General features: G+C 46.2%; 1 protein-coding gene across 1 annotated transcript in view; it reads right to left on the bottom strand.

The window, feature by feature from the left end:
- Window positions 1-16,499, bottom strand: part of COL4A5 (collagen type IV alpha 5 chain) — a 589,146-nt gene that overhangs the window by 458,849 nt on the left and 113,798 nt on the right. The window lies entirely within an intron of this gene.

Here is a 16,499-nt window from a genome sequence, read left to right as displayed (position 1 = left end):
TAGTGTGAAAGGGGCGTGCAGTGCGTGTTGCAGTGGGCGTTCCGCCGCAAGACCCATTGCTTTATGAGGCTGTGGCATGCAAGATCCCCTTGTGGGGAGCCATTCATTTACCAGGCACAGACTCCTGCTACAGGGTCATTAACCCACCACGCAATGTACAAGCCCTAACTTTACTCCTGTCCCTAAATGTGTGCTCAGAAAATGTCATACACTTATTTCTATATCCTTCTTGAGTTCACTCACACTTGGTTTGATCGGTTCCACACAGCTCGACTTGGGAAAGGAAGCCTCAGAAAGGATTTTAAATCATCGGAAGTAACTGGTGTTTGACTTTTCTCGTGATCCTCCACAGCTGTGCATTAGGCACAACTTCTTCACCAACGTCATTAACTTACAACAAATGTCCAAGCCATTACGACCTGCTCACGCTCCTCAAGATGGCACCATATAGTTTAGAGATGTACTTTATCAGTGGTTTCTCCTACAGGTCTGTGTCACAGTAATGTGTATTATGCATACTTGGCATACTTGTATAGGGCTGCTTCTGTAACAGTGTGTGCCAAACCTAAGGGAGGACACTCTTGAAGCGGTTCATTGACTCAACAAGTCATGGCGTATTAATTTGTTTTATGAGGCACAGGAGCAGGGGTATCTTTTTCATTTGTCACAGGGTCTAATTGTTTGAAAGAAAAGTTTGTATGGAGTAACGTGCAATGGAAACAAGCGTTTGCAATGCAATCGGTCTCGCCTTTGGGACCTTATATGTATTTAGCTATGCAGCACATTAGCCTGTGTGCTGAAACCTCTACTGTTCTTTAACATGGAGGTATAGTAAGCACCAAACTGCGTGACACGCCAGGTATGGGAATATATGGACAGAAATCTTGCCTATGGTATAGTCCAAAGCTCTGTTTTTAATATAAAATCAGGGCCTTCGGTGGTCATATCACTGAAAATACAAGATTTGAAAAAAATATCATTGTATAAGGGTGCACGTGGAAGACAATTTCTATGGACTGGAAAATAGAGAATTACAAAGTGATTCTGGTATTTTACTGACCTCTGCTGATCGTTTTCTATCAAGAAAGTTAAACAGTGGCAGTTGCCAGAAAAATTTAAAAAAGAAAGTCCCTAAGCAGAAAATAATTCTGATATTTTACTGACCTCTACTGGTCATTTTCTATCAAGACAGTTTAATAGAGGCAGTTGAACAGAAAAAAGTCCCTAAGTGGAAGCAGACAAGTCCTAGGGCTGATCTCCAGAGCCCACAAAGTGCATACACATATAAGTATATACTAAAGTATATACAGCAAGTCTCGAATGCTCGACCTAGAAAACAAAACATGGTATGGCACGCCTGGACAGAATTCTGATTCCCAAGATACATCATTTTTATGTGGCATTTTAAAATATAGAGCACAGACCAAGTTAAGGTAAAGGCAGGTGTGGCAAATGTATAGACAATGCCACCATCTCATTTAGAAACGTGTCCAAAACCACTGTCAGACTCAGTAGGTATATTAAAAAATGTAGGTCATTTTTGTACAACCAAATTAGCTCTCAAGTTAAGAGGTCTCCTAGACATCTTGTTCACCCGGGTCTAGCGTTCACAATACATATACACAGAAACAGCAAACTAATCAATCCTGCAGGAACTTACAGTTTGTGGGTCACACAAAATACTAAATTCCTATAGGTCTCCAACAAAAATGACTAAAGAGGTCAATAGCTGCATGAAAAGTGGAAATTACTGCACCAGCAAGCACCATCTTTAAAGCAGGGATGTGGAATTCCTATAGCCCGACGCCCAGGACATATTGTTTGGGGTCAAGGGCAACAAGTTTTAATGTGCATTGTATCCTTGGGACAAGCAGGCCCAACCCCCTGCAGTACAAACCCTCTGGCTGCCAGTTTGCAGTACCCCATTAAGGATCAGGGAAGGGCACTGCCTGCAGTTAAGTTAATATTTGTGTGCATATGTTAATGCTGTTCAAACTTGTATTTATGGATCATTAATTGAAAGCCTTTATTATTAGGGTGAGCGCTCTCAGTAAATGTAAGTTCTGACTGCACTACTGACAGTGGTTCCAGTATAAAAATGTGTACTAACGGTTTCAAAGTTTAGCAATATGAGGCTATGCATAATGCTTCCAGAATGCTCTCTGATTGGATGTAAATTTTCTCAGAAGCTTGAAAGCAAGATTAGTGATTTTTTACTTTCAGTATAAAATGTTACTCAAAAATGAAAGTAGGAAACATTTTTTTTTTGCTTAACTACTGTAAAATTTCAGGTACCATTTCTTTGCAGCATCATTTAGTAAAATGTGTTGATGCATGCTAGTATTTCCCCAAAATATTCATATTAGAAAATCAGTGTAACCAGTTTCAATAACATTTTGGGAAACAAAAGTAAACAAGCATTGGCAAAGCCAATAGGTCTGAAATGGTGGTCAGCTTTTTAGTTTTGGCAACGCGTGACTTGTTTTTGCATGGTTTTTGTAAAACCTTATTGATGTGAGAGCTGCCGGACCCTCACCATTATAACAAACATTGGCTAAAGCAAAAAATTGTTTTTGGTCTCAAAAAAGCACACACTGCCACATTAGTTACTGGCACTGAACAAAACTAATTTGTGTGCAGATATGCTCCTTGTGAAAGAGCAGAATGCTGTCACTCACCGTGAAGCCAGCCGATACAGAGAGAGAGAGAGAGAGAGAATTTTAATAAACATAAAAGGTCATGGTTAACGCAAGACAAAATTAGGGGCCCAATTATTAAAGAAAGTCTCAAAAGTGCACCCTTGGTATATGTCCTTGCATTAAGGGCAGCAATATGGCTTTCGTGAATTCACAAGAATTTACAGCAGTAGGGCAAGAGATAGTACTCCTAGAAAATATTTGTGAACTGCATTTTAGCATGAGCATATATGCATGTGCAGATTTGCTCATGTGAAAACCTGAGTGTTTGCAAGTTTATTTTCCCTTCAACCACTTTTTTTCCCAACTCTCGAAGAAGATTTTCTTCTGCCATTGTCAGGAGTAAATTTACAACATTTCTCAGTATTGGAAAAGATTAGAGAAGAGTTGTTGAAAACCCTTAAAACATGCAAGTTAGTAGGTTTTCAGACTCAAAAGGACATTCCAACCCTGGAACTATTGTTTACTACTACCTTCAGTCCCAGTATGTAGATCTACGGAAACGTAGCAACATAAAGGGATTGCTAGTATTCAAACACTACTATGGTATGAGCCCTGGCATAATCAGAGAGGCTATATAAGAGCTCCTATATAATGAGATTGCTGCCATTATCTGTCGCCGCACAGCATGGCACCAAAGGGACAAGTGGATTTTGTTACAGGACAAGTAGATTTATGAAGCAACCTGCCCGATGGACAAGTAGATATTTTAATAAATTCCACATCCCTGTTTAAAGCACTGTCAAGAAGACCTATTGCTCAAATCAAGCTCAGGAATCGACACACATCGACAAGTACATATTTCTCCAGGAAATTTGTGGATTTTCATCCTAGGTATTTGATGTTGGTTGTTACATGAATAGTGATCATCAATGTCTTTCAGAACATTCATCCTCTATGGGACAGCCCTGCAGTTAACTATATGCAGATTGTGCCAGCGATGTCCTGTTGATGTGTGCTGTATATGCTTAATTCAAAACAATATTTTTATAATGTCGCAGAATTAAAATGATTCTTGAAGTTACATTGACAGCAGTTTTATACTTTTTTTCAAAATACTATTTATTAAAACCATTTGATCTAGATAGAGCGATTTAAAAAATCACAGTAATAAGGAAGCAGTACATTCGGGAAGAGGTGTGGCGCAGCAGCTAAGGTGCCCGACTCCGGACCACGGTTCACGGTTCGATCACCGGCGGTAGGTTAGCCCAGCACCATGTGAATCTGGGCACTAGCTCGCTTAATCTTCCCAACGGCCCCCAGTGTTAGAAGCGATATTCGGGGTACCTTCCAGAGGCGCAGGTTGCCTCTCCTCCAGCCGAGCTTCAGCAGAATAACAGTGGCACCCCACACACCACAATTTACTCAGACAAGGCATCTTAATATCAGAAACATTCACTGTTCACATGAAACAAACCACACGCCAAACAAAGGGAATCCAACAGGCAACCTACAGACTGCACCAAGACAAGACAGTCCGGAGACTACACCAGACAGTCCGAAGACTGTACCAAAACAAGACGGTCCTGACAGTCCAAAGACTGTACCAAGACAAGTCAGTCCGGAGATTGCACCAGACAGTCCGAAGACTGTACCAAGGCAAGGAGAAATGCTCTAGCCCCTGGCCTTTTTCAAGAGTAAACCAAATTCAGCAGGAGGCCTGGCAGAGCGTTTGCAAACACCCTGTACCTCAAGGGTCCACAGACCCACCCATTTCAAACAAACGAGGAATGGTCCTCAGACCACATTCAAAATAATTCAAGATGGCGCCATACTCATCAAAAGGCAAGACAAACTCACCAGGTGCACACAGGTCGAGCCAAATTATTCTCCACTGCCGACTCTTTGGACCAAACGGTCAGATCCAAGGGTTTCGCCTTTACAGGACCCCAGCCGGGATGACCACTGGGTGAGGCACCGCCCGATCAGACAGGCGGTGCAGCTGCGAGAACTAAGCTCGGTCCGCCCATCCGACCGGACGTGGCCCCGACCTCCACACCCGATTTCGGGCAAGATGGGTCAGCCCAGTGGAGTCCCTGTTCGGGCGCCAACTGAAGGAAAGGACCCGAAATGGACCACAGAGTCACTCGCGACCACCTCTCGGCCTTCCCAGAAATGAAAAATCAGGACAACAGTGGAGAATACAATCCAACACCTTCATTAGTTAACACGCTGCAGTGGAGCCCGGTCTGCAAAAACAATAATTGATGGACAGTTTGCAGAACAATGTCATACATTCACCCCAGTACAGAGATCTGGGCCTAAATCCATCGTTTTTTTGCTCACCGTGCCTTTCCAGTTTGAACCCAGCCATATGCAAATCAGTCTTGACCCTGTGCCTCATGGGAACAGTCCAGCCCGAACTGCCAAGCCAGGTCCTCCCTGGACTGGAAACAAGCATCCTAGGACCGGTTTCGGGGTTTCACCCCTCTTCAGCCAGGATAGCTTGATTCCAGTGGCATGGAGAGCAAGGGACCCACGTCTGGGCATACCCGGTCTGACCAGCCTCATGGGATAGCTGTTGAGGGACTAACTTCAGAATTCTTGGTAACACAAATAAGCTTTCCAACACCTCTCAAGCCCCGCCCCTGATGGAAAAATACTGCTTGAGCAAAAACTGAACAAAGAATGCACAGAGGGATGAGCTACCATCTGCGGAATGGTTACACATTATCAGGCTCCCAAGGTCGTCTTACTCGGTCTCAGCTCTCTCTAGTGTGGGAGCATAACTATGTCCAGGGATAGGCATGCAAAGCTGAATAAACTATTCTCTTTGCGCATCTGGGTTCCAACCTTGAATAGGATAAGAGGGACTTTCTGAACAGCAGCTTCTGATGGGACAAGCAGAGAGCGGGGGCACAGAGGCCGGGTTTTGCTTACAGTGTAACATGGCGACTACAGAGGGGAAAATGTCGTCTCAGATGCTACCTTTAGCCTGCACAACGTACGGAAAAGGCTGGTCACACACCTTTGCAATAGCGATGAATATAAAATAGCTACATGAATGCTAAAAGAACACGGTATACGTCATGGGGGATGGGGCAATGGCACATTTGATTCTTACACCAGCGCCGGGACACCTCTCCGGAGGTAGCTGTGCGCTTTACAAATGCTGGTATTTCATTTCATTTTCATTGCCTTACTATTGATTGCATTTAGACCCACTTGGCCCCTTACTTTACAATACAAAGAGAAAAGACAAGGGAGGAGAGAGATTGTAGGAGATTCTCCTTTAAGTGCAGGAGAGCAGCAGCGTGGATCACAAAAGGTATAAGCCTGCGATGGAAAGCAATGAAAAATCTACTGTGAACAAGGATCATGGTGCAAAATAGAAGAAACAAATGGCAGCTAAATTTAGGTGATAACTTTAGGTAAATATAGAAGATGAAAGTGAAGGAGGAGAAAGGTCATTGATACTTTTAAATGTGAGGTGTATAAAACATGCAAGAATACAGGAGAGATGGAGAGTAAGAGATGGAGACATAGACGCGGTTGTTGGTATACAGAAGATAAGTCTTTTTCCAAAGCCTCCGGGTGGGTCAAGTCCTAGGGGGAAAACAAATGTGTATATCATGGGAAGGGGCACGCACGCGGCTCCACTCGCCGGGCCGCTTTTAGCCCTGGAGATTGCCAACCCTCCAAGGGCACGGCCAACAATTACAGGAGGAGGGGGGCTGCATGTCCCCCCTACCATGCAGATTCTGGCCTCTGGGACCGCTACCCCGGTGGTGCAGCCGTACAATTGAAGGGGAAGGGGGCACATGGCCTCCGGGTCTACTTTGGCCTCGGGGACCACCACCACCTGAGGCACTGCTATTCAACTGAAGGGGAATGGGGCACACTTCCCCCCTCCCAGGCCAATTCGGCCCTGGGCACCACCAACTCTCGGGGCACAGCCATTAAATAACTGGGGGGGGCACCTCCTCCGCAGTCCATTTTTGGCTTTGGGTCCCAGCCATAATTGTTATGCCCCTCATGGAGCCATTTATGGCCCTGGGGACCCCATTCCCCTGGCCCAAATCCCGATATGTCCTGGGGTGACCACCTCCGGGAACTAGGGAAACCTCTGTTGGCTCTTGCTTAGCGGGAGGAATTTTAAAGCTCCTGCCAAGCAAGAGCAACAATAAGTCTGCTCCCAACATGCGACGACATGGCTTTGCAGTTCGGGCTGGACTGTTCCCATGAGGCACAGGGTCAAGACTGATTTGCATATGGCCATGTCTGAACTGGGGTGGCGTGGTGAGCAAAATAACGATGGATTAAACCCAGATCTGTGACTGGTGGTCAATGTTTTGCCATTGTGCAACATTCCGTCCATCATCTTGTGTGTTTTGCTGTTCGCCCAACATGCGGCAGCATCAAAAACGGATGAAAAAATTGCTGCCACACGCAGGGAGCAGCATTTTCCGCATGCTCCCTGCATGCAGAAGCAATGCCGGCTCCCACTTGAGAGAGGGACCGCAAGGGCATTAGAGCTCCCCCCAGCGACCCAAGAACCACACAATGGGTGCCCTGGGTGGGGGTCAGGGCACCCAATATTGACTGGCTGAGCCCGAAGGATGGAGTTCCCAGGGCCAAAATCAGCCTGGGAACGGGAGCCAAGCCCCCCACCCCCTTTCAGTAATTGGCTGGACTTCGGGGAATGGGCCCGGACCGAAATCGGCCCAGGATGGGGGCTGAATGTACATTTGAATACTTGTAGCAATTTAAAAGGAGAACCATTTTCTCTGCTCTCACCAGGTAAGGACAAGAAAGAACCCACTTGTCACGTTCACAACAGATTGCACTCTGATATGCCAATGAGGCATTCACCTACAAAAACCATTTCAAATTGACTTTCAATATGGAATTGCAGAGAAAACACACTTGCTGTACCTTTGCCAACCATTGAGTTAGAATCATTTGTCCTTTACAGAAATGGAGCTTCAGCTGGGGCACCTGCTATGTTTATATTTGTAAGTGCTTCCTGTTGAGATGTAATTTCTGTGAAATGAGCATCAGGGCCAGAACAGCCTGGGGACCCGATCCCCCGGGGCTCAGCCTGACTTAATGGGGGAGGTGGCTGAATGGTCCCCCTCTCCGGACCAATTTCGGCCCGAGACCCCATCCCCCAGGGCCAGGACAATATTTAATGGATGCGGAGGGCTGCGCAACCCCAAATCGGCCCGTCCACATCCATCCTCCCGGATCGATTTTAGCCCTGGGGACCCCATCCTCGTGGCCCAGCCACTTCTCACTGGGTGCCTTGGTCCCACCCAGGGCCATATATGGCTCCAGGAGGGAGGACCGTGCAGCATGGGCCAGCGCAGGGAAGGTGGTGGTCCCCGGGGCTCTGCGTGGTCCCCCTGCAATGGGGCATAAATAAGCCCTAGGAGGATGGCCCTGTGAGCCCTACTCCTTTATAGTTAAACTACACTTGCCCCCAGGACCTGGCCCACATGGGGGCAATACTAAGATACTAAGATTGACGCCGATATTCACAAAGATTTCCCAAAGGTATTTCATTGGGTTTAGGGTGGGTATGGGCTTGTGGGTGGCAAGGGAATTTTAGTGTTTAGCGTGTGGCTATGGGTTTTTAGGTGTGAAGGAATTTTTTAGGGTTTAGGGTTGGCATTTGTTTTTGGGTGGCAAGGAAATTTTTAGGGTTTAGAGTGGGTGCAGATTTATGAGTGGTAATGGATGTTTAGGGTTTACGGTAGGTGTGGAGTTTTCAGTGGTATTCAGGGGATTTTTAGCATTTAGTGTGGGTATGGATTTTGGGGTGGTATGGATTTTTGAGGGCATATGGTGGGTATGGGTTTTTGGATGGCAAGGGAATTTTTAGGGTTTAGGGTGGGTATGGGGTTTTTGGGGGTAAGGTATTTTTAGGTCGAGCCTGGGCAGCACATGGGCTGCTCTGTGAAGCATGCTGTATTGAGGTAGGGACTTGAAGATCCGCCCACTCTCTGCCCACATTTTCCATTGGCTTGTGACACTGTCCACTGTAAACTGTGGCTGTTTATTGGTTAAAAGGTTTAGTAGTCCCTGCTAAGCACAACCTTGTCTCCTTTTGTAACCTCCCATTGCTCGGTAGGCTGTAATTTTCAGTTTCCGAGCCCTATTTTCTCAAATAACGTTGTCCGGCGTGCTGTTGCAGGCAGGACACGCTCTCTCCTAACGCTTTTTTAATTTTTATAGCACGCATTTGCAATGCAACAGGTCTTGCATTTGCAAGAGTTTAAGCTATTGGCATTGTAAATGACAATGCCATTTATGTATCTGTTTTAGAAACAACACATAAATAAAAAGCATTGTCATTTACAATGCCGATAGCTCAAACTCTTAGAAATGTGATACCTATTGCATTGCAAATGCTTGTTTAGGGTTTATGGTGAGTATGGGCTTTTGGGTCGTAAGGGATTTTTTTAGGGTTTAGGGTGGGTATTGGATTTTGGGTTGCAAGAGATTTTTTAGCGTTTAGGGAGGATAAGGATTTTTGTGTGGTAAGGTATTTTTTAGGATTTAGGGTGCAAATGGGTTTTTGGTAGCAAGTGATTTTTTAGGGTTTAGGGTGTGCATTGCTTTTTGGTAGCAAGGGAATTTTTAGGGTTTAGGGTGGTGAGTTATTTTGGGTGGCAATGGAATTTTTAGGGTTCAGGGTGGGTATAGGTTTTTGGGTGGCAAGGGGATTTTTAGGTCTCGCCAAGCGTGGCAGCGCATGCACTGCTCGCTCGGCGAGATTAATTGTTAAGGAAGACTTTCAGAAGAGGGCTTGAAGCCCCGCCTCTCATTTCCATTGGCTGGCATCACAGTTTATGCTAAACGGTGGCCTGCCATTGGAAATGAGGGTTTTGGGTTCACGCCCTTTCTCCTCCGATCCGGACTCGGTGGCCTGCTTTGCTGCTGTCGCAAAGCACTTTCCTATCTTTATGGGGCCATGTGTTTCTAATTAGAAACACATGACCCCATAAAGCCAAGAGATCCCCATGCTCCGGCTGCAACGCGGTCCTCTTTCACTTTTGGGACCGTGCTGCAGCCGGAGCATGGAGACCTTTACAAGACACCCAGTTACATTACATGAGCCACTCTCACTGCAGGCACAACGTGTTTTTTTTTTTATTAACGGAGCATTGCGCTTTAATGCGCTTTAAATTTTAAATGCAGTACTGGGCTGTATAGAGCCCTCATTGCTGTGCGTGCGCTACATGAACGGATATTTGTTTGTTGTGTAGTGTGCAGTACTGGGCTGTACAAAGCCCTCATTGCTGTGCATGCGCTACATGAACTGATTTTTGTTGTGTAGTGTGCAGTACTGGGCTGTACAGAGCCCTCATTGCTGTGCGTGCGCTACATGAACGGAAATAATAGGCTCTTGCTCTACAAGGTCTGCTGGCTGTTTGTTTAGCAAATTCATACAGAGCAAACTGAACTCAAGAGTGGTAGAGACCTTTACAAGACACCCATTTACATTACACAAGAGCACATTCACACAGGAACACATTGCCTTTTAGAAGGCACAGGAGATTAACTAATTTGCCCAGACTCACACATTGGTAAGCCAATGCCGTGACTCGAACAACACCAGCTTCCGCACGCGATCATCATGCGTGATAATTCAATTAAACGCACGCGATCATCATACGTGATTAATCAATTAATCTCCCCATGGTCCCCCTGTTTACTAAAAATGGGGTGCTAAGAAACATTCACATAAGGTATAAGAAGGGACCACCCCGTTAAATCTGTTTCATGTTCTATCTACTCGATGTTTTTTTTCTTCTAATATTCGGCCTCTTTCTGCTCTCCTATCTGCCCCCTTCGAGATCCTCCTCTCCCTCCGTATTCTCGCAGCACCCTCCTACCCAAGTCATCCACCACCACCACCACGTCCACCACCAACACCATGTCCACCACGTCCACCACCACCACCACCATGTCCACCACCACCACCACCATGTCCACCACCACCATGTCCACCACCACCACCATGTCCACCACCACCACCACGACCACCACCACCACCACGTCCACCACCACATCCACCACCATGTCCACCACCACCACCACGTCCTCCACCACCACCATGTCCACCACCACAACCACCACGTCCACCACCACGTCCACCACCACGTCTGCCACAACCATGTCCACCACCAACACCACCACCACATCCACCAACACCACGTCCACTATCACCATGTCCACCACCACCACGTCCACCACCACCACGTCCACCATCACCACGTCCACCACCACCACGTCCACCACCACCACGTCCACCACCACCACATCCACCATCACCACGTCCACCACCACCACGTCCACCACCACCACGTCCACCACCATGTCCACCACCACCACGTCCACCATGTCCACCACCACCACGCCCACCATCACCACGCCCACCATCACCACGTCCACGACCACCATGTCCACCACCACCATGTCCACCACCACGTCCACCACCACCATATCCACCACTACCATGTCCACCACCACACTGTCCACCACCACACTGTCCACCACCACAATGTCCACCACCACCCTGTCCACCACCACCCTGTCCACCACCACGTCCACCACCACCACCACGTCCACCACAACCACCCACGTCTACCACCACGTCCACCTCCACCACATCCACCACCACGTCCACCACCACCAGCACCACCACCACGTCCACCACCAGCACCATGTCCACCACCACATCCACCACCACCAGCACCACCACCACATCCACCACCACCACATCCACCACCACCACGTCCACCACCACGTCCACCACCATGTCCACCACCACAACATCCACCACGTCCAACCCCACCACGACAACCCCCACCACGTCCACCACCACCACCATGTCCACCACCACATCCACCACCACGTCCACCACTTCCACCCCCACCACAATGTCCACCACCATGTCCACCACCACCACCACAATGTCCACCACCACATCCACCACCACCAAGTCCAATACCACGTCCACCACCACGTCCACCACCACGTCTACCACCACCACCACTTCCACCACCGCCACTTCCACCACCGCCACGTCCACCACCGCCACATCCACCACCGCCACGTCCACCCCCACCACCACCACCACGTCCACCACCACCACCACGTCCACCACCACCATGTCCACCACCAAATCCACCACCACCACCACGTCCACCACCACCCGTAACAGGTAAAGAGTCACTGGAGGGCAGGGGTAATAGGAGTGTCAACCCCGGCTGCACTTGGGACTTTTAAGGATGCATTGGGTGCGAGAAGACGGGAATAGGGGCTAGAACTTCATTAAGTTAAAGCCATTTGCTTTGCTATACAATACCATTAGCAAAGCAAATGGCTTTAACTTAATCAAAGGCAAGATCTATTGCATTTTCAATGCTTGTTAGGATTGGTATGGGTTTTTGGGTGGCAAGGATTTGTTAGGGTTTAGAGTGGCAAGGTGATTTTTAGGGATTAGGGCGGGTATGGGTTTTTGTTTGGCAAGGGAATTTTTAAGGTTTAGGGTGGTTATAGGTTTTTGGGTGGCAAGGGAATTTGTAGCATTTTTTGACTTGCCTATATCTTTGGTGCGAACTGACAGATCTTCACGAAATTTTCCCAAAAAAGAGTCTAGTTGTGCATGGAAAGTTTTAGGGTTATCCGTCAAGCAGGAGCCATGAAAACCGGGAGTTGTGGGGGTGCATTTCCCATGTTAATTCCCATAGAGTCTTTAGACACATCTCCAGCCCAAATTGCTGGACAGAATTACACCAGATTTTGCCGAAATTTAGATTTTCCTCAAAAGATCACACTTTTTGTTATTTGGTGTAAATCGGTTCAGTAGTTTCGGAGATATTAAAGGAAAACCAAATTTGTATATCTGGACAGAGCATAAGCACAGATCTCATGGTGGGATCTGATTGCCAACACTTCAACCAGGAAGTGTTGGCAGCCATGTTGGGATCAATATGCATGATAGCACCCTATTGACATGCAATGTTTTGAGTGGCAGATTTTAGGGTCACAAAAAGGAGAACGTATAAAAGGGTGATTACAGATTTTACAATATAATCATTTGTTGATGGTACCATACTAAATTCAGCAATCGTGGTGTGTTCTTAGGTGATTTTACCCTGTGGAAAAGTCTTCTGCTAGGATTTCATGAAAAAAATATATAGTTATATATATATGCCATGAATAAAATTATCGCTTTGCAATCTTAGGAGTCCGTGTCATGCTGTGATTTGGAAGTTTAAACAGCGTTTGGTGGATTATTGGGAATCGCCATCTTGTCACGGAACGCCGTAGTCTGAGGCTCGGGTAAGAGCAAACTGTTTGCTGCGGAATAGATATATATATATATATATATATATATTTATATTTATATATATATAATTTTTTTTTATCTCAAAGTTCCTGTATTCGAAGACGCACTCCAGAGCAGTGATTAAAGGCAACCGGCATTTCATTTTCCTTTCTTTCATTAATTAGGCCCAACGCGTTTCGAAGACTTCTCTTCTTGTTCGCGGGCAAAACGTCTGTAGTAGCTTAATCATTGGAGAGCATTCCCCTTTTAATGCACATGATGTCACCGCCCTCAGGTGGGGCTTTCTATTGTTACTCACTGATGTGCTGCATGCTGGGGCATGTAGTACATAGTGCCTCCTTTTCCAAAGTGGGTTTTACGCGGCTGCAGGTTCTTTGTCGTTTTATTTTCCTTTCATTTGTTTCTTGGCCCACAGTGGGCTTAAGGAAAATAACGTCCGGATCATTAACAAGCCAAGCTGCTCTCCCATATAGCACTGATAAAGAATTGAAACTTTGCACATCGGACTTCGTTTATGTCCTTTCTTTGTTCGTACATATCTGTACTCCACAAATAATTACTGTCTACAAGCCTCTATATGTCTATTTTATGACAAAACGTCACTTGTTTGGCATTATATAAAACAGAACAAGAAAGTGCATTGTGGCAGATCTTCCCTAAATTATACAAGAGATCAGAGTCGATTCCTCAGAGTAAAAATACCCTGGCCTAATCAGTCAGTACTGCAGATATGCCAGGACAGTAGGTCATGCACCCTGGCAGCCACTGTCCTCACCTCCTGCTTCTTCTCCTGTGTACACCACTCATCCCTTCCCCACTCACTCTTTCAGACCTACCTTGCTCTCCTCCTTCGTACACTCACCCCCACACACTCACCACACACACTCTTGTCAAACACTATTGCTTCCCAGCAAGTATCTAGCTTTTGACAGAGGTTAAAGAGCTGAGATCTTTTCCACCATCAATAGAAGCCGTTCTCTCTCAGTAAGTCACTTATGTGTGGTAATAAAATACTGGCAATTAAGACACCTATCAGGACATTGAAAGCAAGTTTAGGGATAGTGTGCTATTCTTTGTTGGGTCAGTAAATGCAACCGCATGTAAAAAGATGCTAATGCTGTGGCTCAAACAGAATACTGTTACATCCTCTTTCAATGTGGAAAAAACATTGAATTGTATAGCATGGAATTGTCTTTGTTTTGCAGTACACACACATATCTTGGTTGGATGGGGGTCTCAGAAAAAAAGCTGTGAAGCTATGCTAAGATTGTACCAAACTTTCAAGTTAAAACTCAGTAAAAAGAAGATAGATCCAAACTAATCACACTAGGACATGGTAAACGATAGGTCTTTGTTTTAATCCTACCTATCCACCCTACCTTGGAACCCTCGACTGTAATTCTAAAGACAAGCCAGTGTACTACATCTGAGCAACCACAGCCCTCTCACCTCAATATCTGAAGATGACATGCTTTGATGCTATGGAGATGTGATTGGTACCCTCATTTGTCATTCATGATATCACTGTTTAAGGAGAGGATGAAACATTTCTAGGCCCAAAGGGAAACTTCAGCCTGCGTGGATATTTTCTCTTGATAGAGAAAGGCTAAACGGCTATTGCAAACCCCGCTGGAGAGCTCCATTACACAGGATGTAAGATCTCGTCAACACCCGTCTATGATGGGTTGGGGTTTTGACAAGTGGTGGATCCAATTGCACCTCTTAAATCACCAGCTGGAGGGGTATCACTTGCATCAATAGTTGTTCTGAGTAAGCAGCCTTGTTTTCCTTGACAGGGTTGATGTTGAGACTTGTGCGACAAGGACGTCAATGAAGGCTGCAGTGGGAGATCGTGGCCGACACTGTGCAAGAGGTACCATTCAGATTGTGGTTACAGAACATTTCTTCGTCACTGTTGGAGAACCGGAGCTGGCAAAGTGGGGTTGGATTCCATGTAGCCCAGGGGAGCTAGGAATAAGGCACAACAACCCTCTCACTTAGTCAACGCACTGCAAGGCGATGCTGTCAAAACCACCTCTTCACTACGAATAGACTGAACTAGATCATTTTGTTTTCAGTAGAATGAAAAAGTGGTCTTTTAAAAAAAATCCATGTATTCTACATGCAGTATTTAAGGATATCTAAAATTCAATGCTACATAGGACTAAGTGTTGATCAAAAGGATGTTTCCTATTGCTGTACAGTTCTATAGGAGTAAATTACACAGATTAGCAGTACATCATATACACCTGCTACGTAACAGCAACAAAGATGTTAACTTGAATCCTTTATTAATATAATTGTGATAACCTGTGTATTTTTGATTTACTTAAGTGAATAACATCTAACAAAAAATAATCTTGTTCAAATCTACTTCTTTCAAGGTTGTGGGTTTGGTAAAATGTGGCTGTGCCCTTAAAAGGTTTAAGGAAATGCCTCTTTTTATTTATTCACGTATTGGTTTATTGACTGATGGAGCTGGTTTTTCGACTCTGAGGGTGTACTGAGGTCTGTTAACCAGACTCAGTGCCAGTGCCCTGACCCTAAAATGTACTTCGAATTGGCTGTACCCAATTGGAAATGGCTAAATTAACTACAACTCCCTAGTAAATATTATCCTGGTACCTGGGGCATGTATGTTAGAGGGATACGCCAGGGCTTGCAGCACTGTCAACCCTGGAGGTCCACCAAGTAAAACAAGTTCCCCAGTCCGCCACTACAGACTGGTAGAGCAGTCGTGCACCGCTAGCCCGACCTTGTCATTGAAAGCAATAGCAAAGCCACCACTTACCCTGGACATGTGTGTAAGTCTCCCCTCTGGCAGGTCTACCGAGCCTTAAAGGCAGGGTACAACATATGACACAGGCAGGACATGCACTTTGTATGTCCTGACAGTAAAACACACAATCTGCTGTTTTTATTGTGGAAAGACTTGGTTGCTTAATTGGCCAGTACAGGGTTACACGCTAACCTCTCAGCTATGCTAACTACTGAATGGTGCAACCAAACTAGGCACTCCAAAGTATCAAACAACTTGTTACATTACGCCCGACTTGTATCTCGAGTCGAAATTAATGTAACTTGTTGCAGTGTGCAGCTCAGGCAAACCTGCCACTTTGTTGCCTTTAAAACTTCTGTGCTGTTCTGGGCACACATGGAGCCTTCTCCACGAGACAGCCTTCTGCCTTCTTGGAGAGATGTGCCAACAACTCTGAGGAAGGAGAACAATGAGGAATTGCAGGCCAGGGAGGTGTTATGTCCCTCCTTCTGGAAGCCGCTTAGGTGTTAGCCGCAAATGGTAGGCTTCAAAGGGGAAGCCACCTTTGAAGGGAAGATGTGTCACACTAGGGAGGAGGGCTGCCCCATTGTTTAGGCAGACAGGCTGGCATGGGGAGCAGAGGAGGGGAAACCAGTTGCCAAACTGGTTTCCCCATGGGGGTGTAGCCCTGAGGTAGCCACACCCCAGGGATGGGTTAGTGAGGTCTGAACACCGAGAGAGT

Source organism: Triturus cristatus, chromosome 5_2, assembly GCF_964204655.1.
Source record: "Triturus cristatus chromosome 5_2, aTriCri1.1, whole genome shotgun sequence".
In the NCBI taxonomy this organism is placed as follows: domain Eukaryota; kingdom Metazoa; phylum Chordata; class Amphibia; order Caudata; family Salamandridae; genus Triturus; species Triturus cristatus.
The sequence above is the reverse complement of the archived record's forward strand: the minus strand, read 5'-3'. Positions and strand labels throughout refer to the sequence as shown.